Source organism: Stegodyphus dumicola, chromosome X2, assembly GCF_044657685.1.
Source record: "Stegodyphus dumicola isolate Sdum_Otavi_A_Nest chromosome X2, ASM4465768v1".
NCBI classification, from domain to species: domain Eukaryota; kingdom Metazoa; phylum Arthropoda; class Arachnida; order Araneae; family Eresidae; genus Stegodyphus; species Stegodyphus dumicola.
This window is the reverse complement of record NC_140781.1, coordinates 85,088,946-85,108,800: the sequence shown is the minus strand read 5'-3', so window position 1 is coordinate 85,108,800 and position 19,855 is coordinate 85,088,946.

Below are 19,855 nucleotides of genomic sequence, written 5' to 3'. Positions count from 1 at the left end.
ATGTACAGTTTTTCTCAAACGCGTAAGAGTATACAGTGTCATTTATTTAAAGGAGGAAATCCATTTCGAACTACATTATTTTCTCCGATAATTCATGTGAGGTATTTTCTGAAGCGAAATATAGAAATAATTAAGCATATATTATGGTTAACTATGCAATACAATATAGACACATATGCATACATTTAAAGTAACAAGTGAAATATTTCTAAGTGCTTATCAAAGATTATGAAATACTGCCGTTTAATGGGGAGCTTATCAACTAATATATGTGTCTTTTACTGAATGAAACAAAAAACAATACAGTTTCTAAAATGTTTAAGTGAAGAATTTTCTATTTAATCTTTCCTTCTTTGAAATCCCAAACTTACGCCAAAACACATGCAACTTAGTAATAGCCCAGTGTACTGCAATATACTGAGTGAGCACTTGGGTTACTAATAAATTGTAATCGAAGAATAAACTTCAAAAGGTTTACGGAAAAGGGCCTTCTATGTGCACGAAACATTTTCAGTAGGTTTTTGGAAAATGTAAGAAAGGTAAGATAATATTTGTTTAAAAAAAATGAGAAACTTGATCCAATTGTTTCAAAGAAATATCGAGTCTCTTTCATTTCTAAACGTCCATTCTTTGCACGCTTCGAAATTTCCAGAAGTCCGAAGAATTCTTCACCTTGAAAATAAATAAAAGTTCTTCACACACTACTCGGAAGACGAAGAGGAAAAACATCGATATTGAAATAGCAAATTACTCCCACATTCTCATAATTATCTGTTTGTTCAGATAATTTGCTAATATGTATTATCTAAGGAGGAACATAAGCTTTTGGTCTGCTTTACAGTAACGAAACTTAATAACTCTTTTCACAAGTGATTTTAACTCAAGATCATAACTATAGCATACCACAGTTAAAAGTAACGGTGGGGCAATTCACAAGAAATTTTCATTTATAGTACTTCGTACTTGTCTTAAAATTCACCTTATTGTTCTTCTAATGATCAGATATTCCCTTGATGTTGGTCATACTAGTTGCAAATTATACACTCTTCTCCATAAATTAAGGATAATGCAAAATCAGGCAAAGGAAGAGTTAGAAACAAAACAAATTTGACTTATTTGTAAAGCTCATTTATTAAACAAAAGGTAAAGAGCAAAAAAAGATGCTATATGTTTGATATTATTAAAAAAATTAGCGATTTTTCCCTGGAGCAAATTACAAAAAAAAAAACCTATTTACAAAAAAAAAAAAAACAATATTACATGGTTGGTATGATTGTTAGTACATTGCATATCTCCCAGACGATGCAATACAATCCATACAGCGCCTAGGCATGCTGAGTATCAAATTATCGATCTGATCTTAGGGGATATTACACCACTCAAAAAGCAATGCTCTCCGAAGTTCCGGTAGACATGTAGGAGGAGGTTGACGGGCTGCAACTCGTCGGCCAAGCATGTCCCACACGTGCTCTACTGGATTCAAGTCCGGTGAGAATGCTGGCCAGTTCATACGGGTGATATCCTCCGATTGAAGGCATTCGCTTACGATGTTTGCATGGTGAGGACGGGCGTTGTCATCCATAAACACAAATTGTGCGCCCATGGCTGCCCCGAAACAAACGTACATGTTGTTCCAGAATGACGTCCCGATAGATTTGGCTTGTCATGGTTCCAATTTGAACATGCAGGTCAGTTCTGGAACCCAGAATAATTCCACCCCAAACGAGAACTCCTGCACCACCGTAACGGTGTCGTTCCATGATGTTTTCTTGGTGGTAACGGGTACCTGGAGCTCTCCATATGAAAGTCCGGCGAGAATCAGACTGCAAGCTAAACCTGGACTCGTCGGAAAACATCACACAAGCCCACTGTTGCGGTGTCCACAATGCATGCTCTCTACTCCAGGCTAACCGCAAGCGACAGTGAGTTGCAGTAAGTGGAACGCATCTGACATGTCTACGAGCATATAGACCAATCTGTCCTAAGCCTCTGTGCACGGTCTGCCTTGAAATTGTCGTACCAATGGCTGAAGAGAGCTGACGAGACAGGTCTGAGGCTGTGCTCCGCCTGTTTCCTGGTCCTCATTCGGCGTCGTAACTCTGGGGCGACCTGTGCTGTAACGTCTACTCACATTACCATCATCTTGGAATCGTTGCCAAAGCCTGGAGATGACACTCTGGGCAATTCCAAGTTCGTCTGATACTTCCAGTTGGGTACGCCCACATTCCAGACGGCCGATAATTCTACCACGTAAAAAATCATCCAAATGCGTCCTTTGTGTCTTAACTATTCGGTTATTGCACTGAAATGCTTATAAAGCGCCTACGAACAATTTTACTTCTTTGCCTGTATTCCTTATATATCACTCTCTTACAATCTCGTGATTGTGACGTACCATCGGTGTCATCTGGTTACTTCCTGAAATTTGCATATGATTCTTGAAGATGTGTGTAGTGGTTTTAAAGGTGATATATTTATTTTAGAGTTCAATTTCCGCGTGACTCCGAATTATCCTTAATTTATGGACATGAGTGTATTTCTCAGTTTGACCCTTGACTGTTCATTGTAAATTTTCATTAGGCTATAATCCAATCACCTCTTCACAAAATTTGCTACATAAAGAAAGCCTACCGATTAAAATTATTGATTAGTTTAATTTTATAACAATCAAATAAGCTAACATTAAAGCCAAATTTTAGCTTCATATCTGATAAACTGCTAAATGTCCATGTTTAATAAAACTGCTGAGCCTGTAATATGCAAACTTCTATCTGCTATTAAGAGCTGTACACAATATAAGAATTTAAGACTCCAGTCTCACTTTACTTAAAGGCATTGTTGTAAAAATTAAGCAAAAATATAAGCTACAGAAAATGTGATAATTCTTCTCGTATTCAAGAAGAAAGCTTGCGGAGTTTCAGAATCACCTGAAACAATAAAATCAATATGTGATAACTTAATTGTGAACATCTCCATTTGGAAAATGACTTGGAAACTAGCTACGAAAACACTCATTTGGCTCCATTTTTTGGAACACCGGGATTTATTTTCACTATTAATTTCAAAAATAGGGCGAAAAATATCTTCTCTGCTTTTTGAACAATTCTTTACAAAAAGGCATCCATTTACATATTTGCTACAAAATCAAGAATGCTATCAAGAAAAAGAGTCAGATACATAAGTAACTAAAATTTGAATACTCGGACGCTTTCTTTATTTTAGAATTTTTAACATATTTCTCACTGTCATAAATAATTCTTGCTATGAAATTATTCAGTAAATAATTATGGAAGTCTGTATTTGCAAACAGTCACAAAATATTTTCTATAATTTTGCATGACATAATTAAACAAAGAGTTCCAGGCCACGATATTGAGCTTAAATTCTTCATATACGCAGCCATATTAAAGGACACAAAATAACTTACGCATAAGTACTAAACGTGTGGGGCCTTGACGAGGAAGATATAACCTGTGACCTATGACCTTAGTAAAAGATATTTCGCAGTAGTTAAGCAAGTTTCATTGATGGTATCTGTGACTTGAAATGTGTTAAGATTATAAAATACGTTTACCTTTCTCGTTGTTAGGAACTTCCAGTAGAAAAACTAGAAGATTAATTGATCAGTTAAGAAAGTCACTGTAGTTGAAGGTATCGTTTCAGAACTTGAAAACAAGAGATACCTGTTGTCAGAATGAAAGTAGATGGAATCTCCTTGTTTTACTATTGGAACTTCATAATAACAAGATATCATTGAAGCGCCTGGTAATTTCCGGATTACCGCTTTTGTGTTCCTTTCTGGCAGCATCTTGAAAGAATAATATGATATTCTTTCAGCTTGAAACTCGTTTATGACTCTTATGTAGAATTTAGTGTCTAACTTATTTTTTCTTCTTTCAGATTAGTTTCAATTTTCAATTCTAATCCCCTTAATTTATTTTTTTATATAAAGCTCATTCTCGTTTGATTTGCATGTAGTTACAGATAGTCTTTTTCTGGCTTGGTCTATTCAGGGTTTGCTAAAAATCTTCACTGAATCATTTCAGTTCCATTTTCTCAAAATATTTCCTTTGTCATTATACGCAAGTTCTGTAATTTGTTTCGGCTTTTGTCATCAGGTTTTATAATCATTCAAAAATAGTATAATTAACTAATCTTACCATCATTACTCTTCGCAGGAATACAGGCTTTTCCTTCTGAAAATTATTTCTACAGATAAATTTCACCTTTTAAGCTTTTGAATCTTTATTGTTTAGCAGGTAGAGCACAGCTTCATTTAGACCGGGGCTACTTACGTTTTATCGCAACCTCGTCAGTAGAAATCGCCAAATTTTAGAAGTTCCCAAACTCTGGCAATCATGTTAATAACAGTTCTTTAGGTAACCATATCTGTTGTAAGTTGCGACCCGAAAATTCATCGAATCACCAATTTCTTTTGTAAAAAACCGCCAAACTGGGCCAAGGTAGTTCGGTAATATGTAAGTATCAAGAATTTTAACTAGTTAACACCGATTAGTCGTCTCTTCATTGTATCAGTCCAAAACTCCACGTCATATCCTTCAGTTATTTATCAAGGCTAAAAACTGGCGAGATGTGAGGACAGATTCAAGAAAGCTGCTACATTTAGAATAGTTTCTCGCAATAAAACATTCAAGAAGACTAATAATATTCCAAAACGATATTCTTACACATCTTTCTGATTATATTTTTATAGCGGAAACAACGGTTTCACAAAAGCGAGCTAGACTTTCACTATTGTTTAGAACAGTGTTTTTCAACCTGTTTTGTTCCATGCAATCCTTTCGCCATTGCTAGAAAATCACTCCTCCATTTCCAAAACTTCAAAAATATGTATTTTAATTTATTTAGATGTAAATGATTTTTTAATTTTTTTTATAAATTAAACAACAAAAAGTACAAAAAATGTTGATAAATACCAAAACTTGAATAGAAAATGTTTTTTATGAAGCTGAAACCAAATAGATAAATAGAAACAAGGGCAGGAGGCATCACAACATCGCCATGGGCAAAAGCGGTATCGCCCCACTGCACTAACCATCTGTAGATGTGCACCCTCACGGGTCACACTAATGTCATGCTGGGGCATTTATTTACATGGCAGCATTCATAAAAGTTACATATTAATGGTGTATAATTTGCATTACAGACAAAATTGACATAAGGTATACTTTGCACGGGTACTTAAATAAACGGCTGACCGCATCCCCCCCACACACTCCCGGTCAAGAACCTTTGGTTAGGACGCAAAAGCTATTTCAACAGAACTTAGCCCTTGCCAGACCCACTACAGACATCAATTGTGCATTCATTTTGATAAGCTATTAGGACTTTCCCGTCACTACCACGCTCCTTGTTGTCTAACTGGAAAGCATGTCCTGCTAACAAGCAGAAGGTCCGGAAATCGAGTCCCGGGAGGGAATAGAAGATTTTCCCTGGTTTGGAATATCTAATGACTACACGAAGTGTAATTTTTATAATTAGTTTTGTGATTCGATTTTCTTAACCAAACAGTTTTTACGATAAGCCTGGTCAATCAGCAGTGAATCCTACTAAATATTGTTTCAAACTTATAAAGCAGACAATATGAAAATTCCTCTTTTGTCAACATTCTTCCGAGAAAACATCTCACTGTGAAACAATCTCTTTCCACACCTAAAGTCTTATTGACGACGGAAGAAATGAAATGAAATTTCGGGGCAACTGATTAGCACCTCATAAAACTCAAAAGGAAATCTTGTTGATAGGAATTCAAAGATAGTAATGGTACAATGGATATGGACGATCTTCTTTCAGTCCCTTGAGGTCCAGTTTTTATACTATCAATGACCAGTACAGATAGTTTCATTAATGAACCTTTGTAACAAGAGAAATCAGAGCCGTCTGAAGCTAAGAAGCTCTATTCTCAAAACCGTTCGATGTACCAGATTACAGCCCCACCAACTTTAAAGTTATTTGTGTATTACATTGTAAAATCCCTCCCATGGACTTATAAGATATGGGAACCTTCACTCACTTCTAGAATCAATTAACAACGACTTATTCACATCTTCTCAATGGTCTGGTGTTTTTCCCCTTCTTTAGACAGCTATTTAAAAGTAATAGTCACAGCTTACCATAAACACTCAGCAAGCTTTGTCATCTCGGAAATATTGACCGAATCTCCTGGTCATCGTAATTTTGCTTTTGACAAGCTTTTTAAATGTGCTACCTTTTCCACGCTATATGGTTTCGTTACCTTGATTACACTGTTCTTTATTTTCAAATGCATAATAAACGAATGTCTGGTATTTAACCCAACAAAACTTAATCATTTTACTATTTCGTTTGAGTATTGCTGAAACCCGACGCATCCGTAATCGAGCTCGGTTGAGAGAACTTCCTGAAAATATTTCCCATGGTGACTCTTCCGCCTTATCTAAAGAAACAAGCGGTGCTAATACTATTTTTAATTCCAAAATAAGAGCTGTTAATTGTAAACTTAACAATATTCTTGTAAGGTTGCTATTGATAAAGCTTAAAATCCTGCAGACCTTACGACACAAGATAGCGAGTTATCGCTACGTCTTAAATAGTCACAAAGTATGAAGAAGTTTTAAAATAACCTTTTTATTTTAGCCGAAAATTGAGCATAAAAAGCACAATTCGTGCTATAGACAAACCACCACTTGTGGCCATTCAAATTAAGCAATAAGACACTATTAAATTTAAACGCAGGTAACTTAGTGTAAGAGTGCACATTCAGTTAAATAAAAAATAAGCTTGCTCAGTTATTTTACACGTACGTATATCTAAATTATCGGCTGGTGAGAATGCCAAAGCAGAAATATCCCATTTAAGTAGAGCTGACGCAAAACTAACAGCAGTCCCAAGTGCCAGAAGCACTCCTCCCTCTTAAGATTCTTCTCTCATGCTAAGATTCAAAACACAGCTTAAATACCGTCAAAACTAATTCCCATTCTGGTGAGAAATACGGAAGGAAGTTATTATAGTAGACATCAAAATTATTATAACTGGTTTGTTACTATAAGGTAAGTTACATCTTTCCACACCAGAATTTAAATAATCACAAACGAAGGTCTTTAATAATCTTGGCTAAGATTTTTAATTCAAAGATCTAACACATAAGCCAACTCTTGCTATTACTTAGTTAAATCTTTAAATTAATTTCACGTTGTACAATATTTGGCTTTCGTACGTCACCTTCCCTTCCAGGAATCTGGAAGGAAAAATAATTTTGCCACAGATATATTTTGGTTACAGTTTTTCAGGTTACCTTTCACAATCCACATAACGTTACACCATTTGCGCTTCCCCCCCTCTCAACTCATTTTTTCTCCTGCCCTCCAGCATTTGTGGTGGGTGAACGAGTGTGTATAAGTGTGGAACTTTTCAGCAACAGCCTACTAACTCAATTCTACAGAGTTAACAGCTTAGACACACTACACCTCAAAAAGACCTTAATTCAAAAAATCTATGTCTAATATCCCAAGCTTAAATTTCATTTAACTTTATAAAGCGCTGGCTGGAGAATCTAACTTTTAAATAACCTCATTTACACTGTGCTAGCTTTTACTTTAAAATCAGTTCAATATCATTTGGTAGCTGTTATTTTATATTTACAATATATATCGTCAGAACAGATAACTTTTAGGACACACTTAACACAGGTCATACAAATAAAATAGTAATCATTCAACATACTACAGTTCAAAAGATTACTGAGTTTAAACTTTATAGAATATGTACAGCAGCTGCTAGTACCTGCTTGCAATCGCGCCATAATTTCCTACCCATTACAGTCTTTTGGACTTATGTAAAACAATCGTGTTTAACTCGCATTAAAATCTTTTATAGCAGATACATTAAATCGAAAAGCTTCTATGTTAAATAATACTAAGGTATCCTCGCTTGAGGTAAAAACTTAACACATAGTAGCAATTTCGCACCATTACATAAAAACTGAACACTTAAATAAAGTAATTTTCACTTATATTCTGCCTCTGTGGAATTCTTCCACACATTTCTTGAGAAACTCTGCCGACGTCGGATACGCACTTGTCTGATGGATTCTTAATTTTCTGGGCGGCTGGTGACTTCCATCCTCATAAAGCGGGTGTTTCCACTTATGTGCACGATCCCTTATCCTTGTGGATTTTCGCTGGCCTTCCGGAAATTCAGCGGGAACTGCCCCCCTTTTATTTCGTGCGTTCCTTCCATGTAGGCGATCTGCCGTCTCTGGTCTCCTCTCGCTGGTTCTCTTTAATGTTGACAGTTGAATTGTTTCCTCTTCCGGCTGCCTTTTGAAGCGCAGATTTCGACTTTTATTTACCTCTTTCTACCAGTTTGCTGGTGGATTTCTCTACTGAAACTTTTTCTTCGCACTCCTTCCCACTACCGTTGTTTAGCACTCGGGTGGTAGCTGCATCTCAGGGATTTTTGAAATTTTTCGTCTACAACTTTCTTGATCTTTTTTATCTTTTTCGCCCATCCTCAAACCTCAGCCTTTTTTCCCCCTTTTTCACAATCCCGGAATCTTTTTTTCCTTACGGATTTCGTAATATGGACGCCTACTCTGGATCCACTGCATTTCCTAAAGGTTCTTCATTGCTCTAACTTTTTTAATTCCCTCAATACCTCTTGTAACAGTGGCCTATCTGCACCTAATGGGGGCCTTCGAACATATTACGAAATTTCCCCATATTTCCTTCTGGTGCACAAGAAAAAGAATTCTTAATTTTTAAAACTTTATCTCCCATCTGCACCTTTTCTTACCATAATAAATTATTTTATTTCACGCGGGCCATATCCGAATTACAATTTGACTCATTCCCCAATGCCTGATCATCTGCCAACTTAAACTCTGCAAGAATTTGTCTTTTATTGATTGAAACTTGTGGATAATCCTCAACAAGACTGTAAGAGACTAATCGCTATGTCCAAAGATGAAAAACAGAAAATTAAGAAGGGTGGAAAATACTCTTTTATTTAAAACTAAGTAAGTTGAACAGAAGGCACACCTAGTCCTTACAAATCAGCCAGTGATTAGTTCTCGCCATAAATGAGCATTTATGGCGAGAACTCAAAATATAAAATTCAATGTAAAACCAAATCTAAATAGTAGCTACTAGCCAAACGCAACGCAGAGTAAATTAATCGCGAAAGTTGTCTCTTAAGCTTGCGGTGAAAGCGCTATCCAAAGCTGGTACTTAAGCTTGGTGTGAAAGCACTATCGGCAAGAATAGCAAAGCAGAAGATCGGATCTCTTATCTTAGAATATCAAACTAATAAGGTGGTATCCAGCAGGCAGAACAGTCTCTATATAAGCAATCTCAAACCGACCCTTAAATACACGCGAGCTAATTTCCATTCTGGCAGGAAAACGAAAAGAGAGAGTACAGATTCTTAATATAAAATAGCTGCTTAAAAATTAAAATAAATCTCGGAACCTTTCAGATCTTTTTTCAATAAAAAATACCGAGGGGCGTAATCAATTTCCTCCCAAGGAATAATTCAGCCAATGTCTTCCTAGTCCTAACTTGTTTAAACATTCTTAACTCATGGGCTAATTCAGTAACACATTCCAACATTTGTGGTAATCTCTTACATTGCTGCGGATAATTTTAACTATATGACTACTCACCTGCTCTGTGATACTCGACTGCAGTTAATAAAGGTACATTTTAAAATATTTAATGTCAAGAACCGCACACATTTCTTCAAAATTTCACTTACGAATTGATTACCATTGTCTGAGATTACTTTAATTAGAGTTCCGTATTTTAACATAAATTTATTTAAAAATCAATCTGCAACAATTTTCTCGGACGCCCTTTTGAGGGGAATTATTTCTATCCAATTCGAGAAAAGATCAACGATTACTAGTCAATATCTATTTTTATTTTTCATTACGTGGGTAAAGTCCTAATAGGTCAATTCATACTATTTCAATAGGGAATTATTTATAGAGAACCCGACCGGACAGTAATTAAAATCGTCACCTAACTGGCAAATGTTACAGAGCTTGACATAAAGCATTACAAATTTTTGTAGCTGCAGAAAATAAACAGTTTCCACTACTCTCTGGATTGTTTTCCTTATTACGAGATGGTCTGACATTGGCGCATTATGCAATTCAGGTAAAACACGTAATTTTCCTGGGATAACCGGTCTCAATTCATTATTATTATTTGTTGTCTTAGTAAATAGCAGATTATCAATAATTTCGTAATGTGCAGCCCTTTGCCTTATTCCCGTTATATCGTGATGCTCAAAATGATCGGTATCTTTCAAATACGCATAGGTATTTTTTAAATCCGTGCCTGCTTCAGTTCTGAGATAATAGTTTCTCGTGCATCTAAAATTTTAGCAGCTAACACAGCACATTTCATTCTTCCTCTTCATAATCTAACTTAATTTGTGATAGAGCATTCGTTATATTTTCTTTTCCGGGAGTGAGTTTAATTATTAAATTGTATTTCTATCAGTTAAGAGCCCATCTTATGAATCTGAGGGGACAAATTCCTTTCTGAATACAAGCATACAATGGCCGCATGATCCGTATATACGGTAACCACTTCCTTGACAAAGTAAATTCAAAATTTTTGCACGGCTACAGGACTGCTAAGGTTTTCTCTCGGTAAAAATATAATTTCTTTGGGTTGGACAAAGTGTTTTGCTAAAATATGCTGCGTTTGTCCGTCTTGCATAAGTACTCTTCTTATCACAAAATCAGGTGCATTTGCGTCTATTTCTAATTTACCGTCCGCTTCAGGAAATTTAAACACGAAAGCTTGAATTAATGCCTCCTTAAGCTTTTCAAAGGCCGTTTGTGCTTCTGTCGACCAAGTGAATATAGACTTTTTCGCCCCCAAATTAAATAACGGCTCTGCTATGAGCAAAATCTTTAATAAAATTTCTATAATAGCAGCACAAACTCCAAAAATGAAGCCAATTTTTTCGCCAACCTGATATTGTTCTAATCATAATACCAATGTTTTAAATAAAATAAAAGATATTAAAACATGTAAGTTAAATTCTCATTTTCTTTGCTTTTACATTTTTTCATGCGAGAATATAGTGTTGGATATTTGAAGTGGAGGTTTTCTCTCATTGGAACTTCTGAAGCCTCTCCGTTAAAGAGAGGTTTCTTTACTATCTTTAAAAATTAATTGTTACCTAAATTCAGTTACACCACCTTAAAAATAAAATAATTTTCGTTTTACTATATCATAAATATATGAGCGCATTAAATTGTAAACTTATAGCCCCAGTGAAGTTCATAAGAACTTATTCCTGGTCTTAATCGTACAGAAAACTGTCGAAGGCTTTATCTAATTCACATCACTCAAGTCAATACTCCATATGTACAATACTTATTAAAGAAAATGTATACGTCTCTAAGAAATCAGACTGGATCGAATTTAAGGTAATAAACAGAGACGTTTCTCTATGCAACGATTATTTGCGAATACAAAAGACGAGCTACTACATATACACAAATATGACTTCACTTCTTTTACAAATAAACACTACCGCCATCTATTGGCAAGCTGAGAAAATACATAATCACAAACTCATATTTAACATTCCCTCACCCTGTGCATCCGTAAACGGATGCATCAATTTTACTGAACTTTAAGATTATAAAGTTTTTTTGAAAGTAGGCTGATCTTGTGATATAGTTCGTAAGCAATTCGGGCGCCAGATTTAAAGTTGCTATTGATGACTCGAGCTAAACATTAAAGCTCTGCAGACCTTACTAGACAAGACAAGAAGGTTTAAAATAACCTTTTTATTTTAATCGGAAAAAAAACTTACCAGAAACAGAGAGAGTTATTTAAAAAATATAATTCTTGTTTTACTATGTTTAATAAGATATTTATTGCTTGTTGCTTTTCGGCGACCACGTACATTCAATGATAACTCATCTCTCATTGCTACCACTAGTACAAAAGAAGTTGCAAACAAGAGGATTTATGGATTTATGAGTGAGTTCTATGCACATAAAGGTTTATTAATAACATGAAGTTCATCAATAGCATTTACTTATCCAATATCTCCTCAAGTAGACCCTCCCTTCCACGAAACGGTTACTCCACATATTTCATCATCTTCTTCTGTAAACCGCAGTGTTTTCTTTGATAACTTATTTTTTACGAATAGTCCTGATGCAACTCCAACAGCATTTTTATTTCAGGTTCCCGCATTTGACACTTTTCCTGCATTTCTGACGATGCAATAAATTTAGTTTCCCTTAGAACTCTTTCTGGATAACAGCATTCACTTTTGAAAGAATTAAAATTTTGCTCTGAATTTGTTGCTTTCATAACTTTTGCCATCGTCTCCATTTTCCTCTTGACTGCAACTAGGCATTGGTGCTGAAAACCATACTTCATCAAGTCAGTTCCAATAACAGATAATTTGTTTGAGTATTATAAATTTTCTTATTACTCATTTTATCATATAAATCTCCTAAACAATGCATAAAACCACAGAGACAACATGAAATGAGGGAATAATAATTAGATGATTTATATGATTAATAATAATTAGAATAGTTACATTATAACCGATTGAATGCATGAAAGAGCTGAATAGCAACACAGAACTTAATATACCCAGAGAGGTAGCCAAAGACAAATTGCCATTTTTCTATTTCTACCATGCATATATAATACTGAAATAATTTTTAAAACAGCAAACCTCATTCCAGTTCTGGAATACAGGATGGTTATAAGTAAAGTTATGCTTTGAAATGGTCATTAAAGGAAAACTACTGAACCAAATGGTTATCAAACTTGGTAATCGTGTAAAGAAGGTCATGGGAATTTATTTTCCGCGAAAAAAGAAAAGTTCAAAAACTCACCGCCAAGGGGAAATGGCGCTGTATGCAATATTGTTAAACGAAATAAGGTTCGAAATCTAACTTAACATTTTGTTACACGTGTTAAACTCGACCTTAAGAAACACTGACCTAAACAAAACTACCATTTAAAGGCTAGAAAAGTCGCGTGCACTATAAGCGTAATGGAGAAATCCGTCCATGGAAACCACAAATTAGAGATTAGAAAATGTGAGATCGCAAATCACTTGCAAAAGTGTGCGCATTCCCGAAATCGTTTTCTTACAACTCGTTCGTGTTATCTACCCAGTTCTATTGCATTCTCCTAAAGTCACCGTTTGGTGTGGTATGACAGCTAGTTTCGTAATTGTACTATTTTTCTTTGAAGAGCTGTCGACAGCTAGACCTGTTACACGCACTGTGACTGCAGCCCGTTTAGCGTCAATGTTAAGACGTTTCGTGACACCTGAACTGCAGCAACGTGGCATTTTAGACACCATGATTTTTATGCAGGACGGAATCCCACCTCCCATTGGTACATGTGTCACACATTTATTTAGACAACATTTTCCGAATGAACGGATTACAGGCGGACACCTCCCTACTTTTTAATCACCCCGGTCACCAGACCTCAATCCCTGAGACCTTTGGCTATTGGGTTATCTCAAAAGCATAATTTATGGTGATAATCTAAACAATTTGGCGTAATTGAAAAATGCGATACACCGACATGTCCATGCCATTCCTCTTGATATGCTAAGAGCAGCTGTTGAGAATGCAGTAATACGATTTAACTTGCTTTCGGAAAATGGTCGCCACATTGAACATGCTTTGGAATATGTTTCAGAAACGATTAAACACGTTTTAAACCGATGTCTTCATGTCTTATTTCGTTTAACAATATTGCATACAACGCCGTTCTCCCTGGTGGTGAGTTTTGAATTTTTGTAGCAGAAAATAGATTCCCATGACCTCCTTTATACGAGTACCAAATTTGATAACATTTGGTCCAATAATTTTCATTTTATGACCATTTCAAAGTGGAACTTTAATTATAACCACCTGTATATTACGAATATATAATACACATAATTTGTACAAAATAAAGCATCTGGCGACATATATGAATGCAACTTAGAGTAACATGCTAAGACATATGAATGATATTTTCGACTAAAAACAAGACGCGTGCCTGTGAAAAGTAATCCAAGTTTATATTAATAAATAGCAACACAATAACAGTGTAGTGTTAATTAACTAAATTTTGCTTGTAAAAATGCCTTGCTTGCTTGCCTAAAAATTTAGTTATTCATCACCAAAACTAAATGCCCTTTCTTAAGATATTCAACCATTTGAAAGCTGAAGTTTACACGTGGATTCCCAACAAAATTACCAAATTGCTCTTTTATTGTGTGCCGGTTCTTGATTTCTGATCTATCTTTTGTTCTTTTATTAGCCAATTTTCCGGTCGGATCATCATTGTAAATAGCGTTTTCTTTTTAATCAGAGCCCACCAGCGGCCGAGCGGTAAAATCGCTGAACACTGGTAGTTCGGTCCGAGGTTCGAATCCCGCGAACGGGCTGGCTGCATGGGCGTTTTCGTGGTTTTCCCCATGTGTAACGTGTGTACGAGCCAGTTTCCCTTAGAAAGTCCTCCACGAAAGGCATCACTCCCCTTAGGCAGATAGCCCTAGTGTGCTTTGCCGTATTCTCAATACACACACACTTTTTAATCAGAAAGCGCCAAAATGATTCATCTGGCTCACCTTGCCGAAAACATGAAAGACTATATCACATGTTAAGTTTTTATAACAAAATATGTATGCTTTTTACATATTTTTAGATATTATATACTCTAAAAAATTGCAGAAAATATTTTTAAAACTTTTTTTTAAAATAAGATATAAACATCAAATGAGAATAAGGAATGGAAGAATATGTAATAAAATTAAATAAAATGAGATGTCGAAAGAATCTATCTCATATGAAGTTTTTTTTTTATCAAGCTATGTATATTCTTCACACATGATTTAGATATGGAAAAAAACTGTAAAATTACGGAAAAATGAAAATATCTTTTTGAAATAAGAGATAAGCATAAAATATGATTAAAAAGTGAAAGAATTTACATAAAATGAGGACTCAGAAATGATTCGTATAGAAAAGTCTAACATTTTGCAATTTTTCTACTTTTTAAAGACTTCAGGGGTGAAACATTTCCCCCTGAGAAATATAAAAGAAAGTGAAATGTAAACATTTTTAAAGAATTTTTATTCAATCCATCTATCTATAAAACAAAATTTCAAAAACAATATCATTATATAACAAATTACAACGTGATTATTTTCTAATAATTTGTATTCCCATCTTTCATAACTTTTAGTATTAATAAATTCATTTGTAAATAATAAGAAACAATTTCGTTTAAATTTCTGATTTTATATTTTATAACATTCTCCATAATAAGAAGACCACAGCTTCCGGGGAAAGCTTATAAATGGCTAAAGCCCGCCATTGGTGCAAAAACTTACACCATAATATTTATTAGCTTTAAATTTTTTTTTGAATATTCAATATTATGTTTTGTTAGTAAATTATAGACTGTATCTATTAGTTCTATTTATTAGAAAATTTTTGTATAAATTCATATTTTATACAGTAGGTATCGTTTTAAAAACTTGTCAAAGAGATGCATTTTAGATAGCAGTCAAACACTGCTATTTTCATTATTATTAATATAATCCAGTAAAGATAAAGAAGATATTGAAAAACTTCTTGATGGAGTCAGAAATAGGAAATGAGAGAATAGAAAAGACGTCAGAACCAGGAAACGAATTTCATTTTTTTCATAAATTTATGAAATGTAATTTCACTTGAAGGAATAGAAAACGTGATAAATTTGGAAAAATTAGATTGTAAACTAATAACTTAGAAGAATAGAAATTTTAATAAAGTTAGAAAAATGTATGCAGCTATGTATACGCTAGACCAGTGCTTCTGAAACTTTTCTGACCAGCAGACCGGTAAATTCGCGAACCGGTGGTTTGGCTTCCCCCCCCCCCGTTTCCAAAAAAAAACTTTACAAGGTATTCAAGAATTACTATGTAAACTAATTGTAGCATACTTATTATCAAATAATATTTAAACGTAAAGATAAGTAAATATTGTAATTATTATACATAATTATCATATATAAGTAAATAAACTTTTGAATTAAATCACAGAAAATTATTAAAAAATAATCACAAAATCATTGCTTATAAAAACAGCGGTACGCTAGATAAGTGATTGAGAATCCCTGATTTACATACTGAAGCACCACCTGTCAAACTCTTCAGTTCGCTTTCCCTCTGCTCAAGTGACAACAGCTGAAATAATCGGAATTCATAATAACAAATGAATTTGGTTAAAAAACTTCGTTGTCATTTGTTTAACTTCTGTTTGCTTGTTAATAAAATTATTTAAACAAGTTCGTTCTATTTATTATACTAATAATAAATTGTCCTTATTCAACGGACTTCAAGGACTAATAAGCTTTTCTCCACTGAAAAGTAATATGTATTGTTAAGTATGAGTACTCATTGCCAGCAAATACACGTTCGTGGCACCAGGATAGGTCCCCTAATAATAATAAACGTAAATTAAACAATCAACAACTGACACGCTGAGAAAGCTTGAGCTAATCCGTTGCGCAGTATGCATGATAACATACACAGTTGCCAGATTTTAATATTTTTCTTCTGTAAACGACTGTAGGAGTATTGTTATAAAACATCTGAATTTGGAAGGACCGACGAATAGTGTTTGCTGACCGGCGGTTGAAAAACACTGTGCTAGACCATTGATTTCCAAACCGTTTGGCTTGAGTTAAGGAGATATCTAAACTGCTATGCCATGTCCACGAAATGAAATTATATATTTAAATGTTTACGTTTACCTTAATATCTCAATTTATTCAACAATACCCGTCCAACTGAATAGTGGTTAGCAATGCTGACTGCCGTACCGAAGGGCTCGGATTCGAACCCCGGAGAAGGCATGGGGGTACTCTAAATATGCTGTGAGCCGAAAGTCCTCTCGAGAGGTTGTTGGTACGCGAAGATAGGGGTGGGAGACCCTTGGACCCGTCGCCCCCTCCCGGGGTGATCGCCATCAAAATTGGGGGCGGAACTGAGCAAAGTCGTACTGTCACCTGAGCATCAGGAGCTCAAGGTTATTGTGAACACCAGGCGCTATCTTGAACTCCTTGCCACGATGAATTTCATGGGCTTGTTCTGATGTCACTGTCAGACAAGCGAGATAAATCACAACAACAACATTTATTCAACAAAGTGTACTGTCAAAAGTTAGCCGCACATAAATCTTCTTACAAAGTTGAATAAAACGAACGGATTTGTATTATCAGAGATACTTTACATTATTGCTGAGAGTATCTTTCAGTTCGTTATAATAAATTAACTTACCGCAAGTTAATTATAGCATGCAATTTAATTCCACTAATTATATATGATTATTAATTTATTTGAAATTTTTAGTACTAATTACATAGGATGGGGCAAATAAAAGTGTCCCGGAAAACAGAGTAACTCAGAGTTCTCAGGGTCACTTTTATTTGCCCCAACCTGTAGAAGACAACTGAAATTTAATTTGACTGTTATGGAACTATAGTGCATTATAGAGCTAAATTAAGACACAAAATAAAAAATTGTAAAAACTTTTAATGAGACAGAATACAATTTATGTCCTGTCGTCTAGGATGCCGTGTTCGAAAAGCATACGATTGTTTACTTTCGTTAAAACAGACTCGACTAAGTTATGTTATATGGCAAGTAAATATACTCTTCATAATAGTAGTAAAAACAAATTTATTTACAGAAATGCAGGTTTATTATGAGTTATGATTTCACATACCATTATCTTACGAGAGAAGACAAACACGCTGTTGCCAGTCCGCTACAACTAAATATTGACATCAAAAGGCGTGGCTTCTGAACAAGCCATCAACGACTAATATTAACAGTAAGGTGATCGAAATCTCGTGGCCCAAGTCCCATATGAAATTTACCCTAAATGCAATCGTCGACTCATTTTGTCACAAAGGATCATTTCCGGCAATTCACACACTCCATAATGCAATGCTGATAGATGGGACTTCCAGGGACTTATTTGATGCACCTTCCGCCTTAGAAAGAACATTTAAAAGAATACAGGGACTTCTGGAAGTCTAACTTGGTCATGTTTCCAAGGACAATCTGTTCTCTGTATTATTTGTCTATTCTACTATGTTCAATGCTATCCAGCAGTCTAGTGCTTAGTGATTCTGATTGCCATACCGATTGGCCCGGGTTCGATTCACGAAGACGGCATGGATATTTGTAATCGAATAGTGTCAGTGCGGCATGGGGGCACTCAAAATACACATCTAGCTTAAAGTCTTCTCGAGAGGCTGGTAGTAGATCGTAGGCTGTGTTATACGAAAGTCCGAGTGAATGCCATCGTCCTTTATTTTCCGCATTAACATCGTTGTCATCTTTCTCATAAATAATACCATCTTTATTTACGTTCATCGATCGCTTTCAGTTTACATCTAGCAGAATACTCAATGCTTTTTTTGTCTGAGTATCTTTCACTATATACCAGAAATAAAGTATTGCATTAAAAGCGAGAGCGTAGCCATAGGAGAAGAGTTTTGAAATTGTCCGCAAGTAAGAACCAAAACAAAATTCGCCACGCTAATTGCGAAAGTACTAAATGATGCGCATGCCCAAAAGTTAGAAGAATTTGGAAAGAGTAACTCTTGGCACCAAAAATACCCTTTCATTAGACAATATTATCACACTTATTTTTCGAATGGAATCATCTTCCTTATTTTTAGAATGCAATCATCACCAACTCGTCTGATAGGTCTAATTAAGTTACACTTCTAAATTTACTTATCTGTATCGTCAATCATTCGAATGCTTGACGATACAGATAAGTAAATTTAGAAGGCAATTTTAAATTCTGCTTATAGAAGAGTTTTCAATTTTAGCTGAAATTTTGAAGTAAAATCTTACTTCTCGGCTTCTACACGGATCAACTTTTATTCGAAAATATATAGTAATTGGATTACACATCACTAGGCTGAGGAACATTATAAACATAATAAAAAATTTACCAGCCTTTTTATGAACCAACCAACAGAAAATGTAATTTTTTTCTATCTTCTGTAAGATTGCAATCTGAAGGAATGTTAAAACAAATCAAAATTCAGAATATTGCTTATGGTGATTAGGTTATTTGAATACGACAGAGCCCATAAGAGCTATTTGCGTAAAGGGAGGATCCTTCGCGGAGGATTTTCTAAGGAATTCTGGCTCGTATTCGCGTTATACATGAGAAAACCAACCATGCTGCCAGCCCGTTCGTTTGAGATAACATCCAAGCCGAACTCCCAGTGCTCAGAGGTCTTAACCACACAGCTACTGGGGGAGCCATGATCATTTTAGGATATATTATAATTAAACTAATTTGCGACTAGAAAAGCAGTCTTTTGAGAAGCAAAGAATTTATTTTCTAGCAGTTAGAACTTATTTCTTAAGTCATAAAGAAAACTCTGATTGACTGATTTCGAGAGAAAATTAAGTTTAACGGAGTTGAGGAAAAATATCAGATGACTGCTCACTTAACGATTTATGACAACCGTAAAGAAGTAGCAGTCTTGATCTCAGTACAGTGATAAAAAAAAAAGAAACATCCTGTCACTGAATAAATTACGAAACTTAACATATTTAGGCCATGACCTTAGGTATCGACATTCCTTGTCTTTTTATCGATCAAAAGATGTTATGGTAGTATATATTCCCCTTCATTTAGAGTATAGAAATTGGTGTTCAGTTGCATGTCTCTGTAAGAAAGATAAAAATAGTTTGCACTATTTAAGTTTATTAAGTTAAGTTAACTATATTTTCTAGTCGCAAATTAATTTAATTTTCAGCCGACTAAGAACTTTCT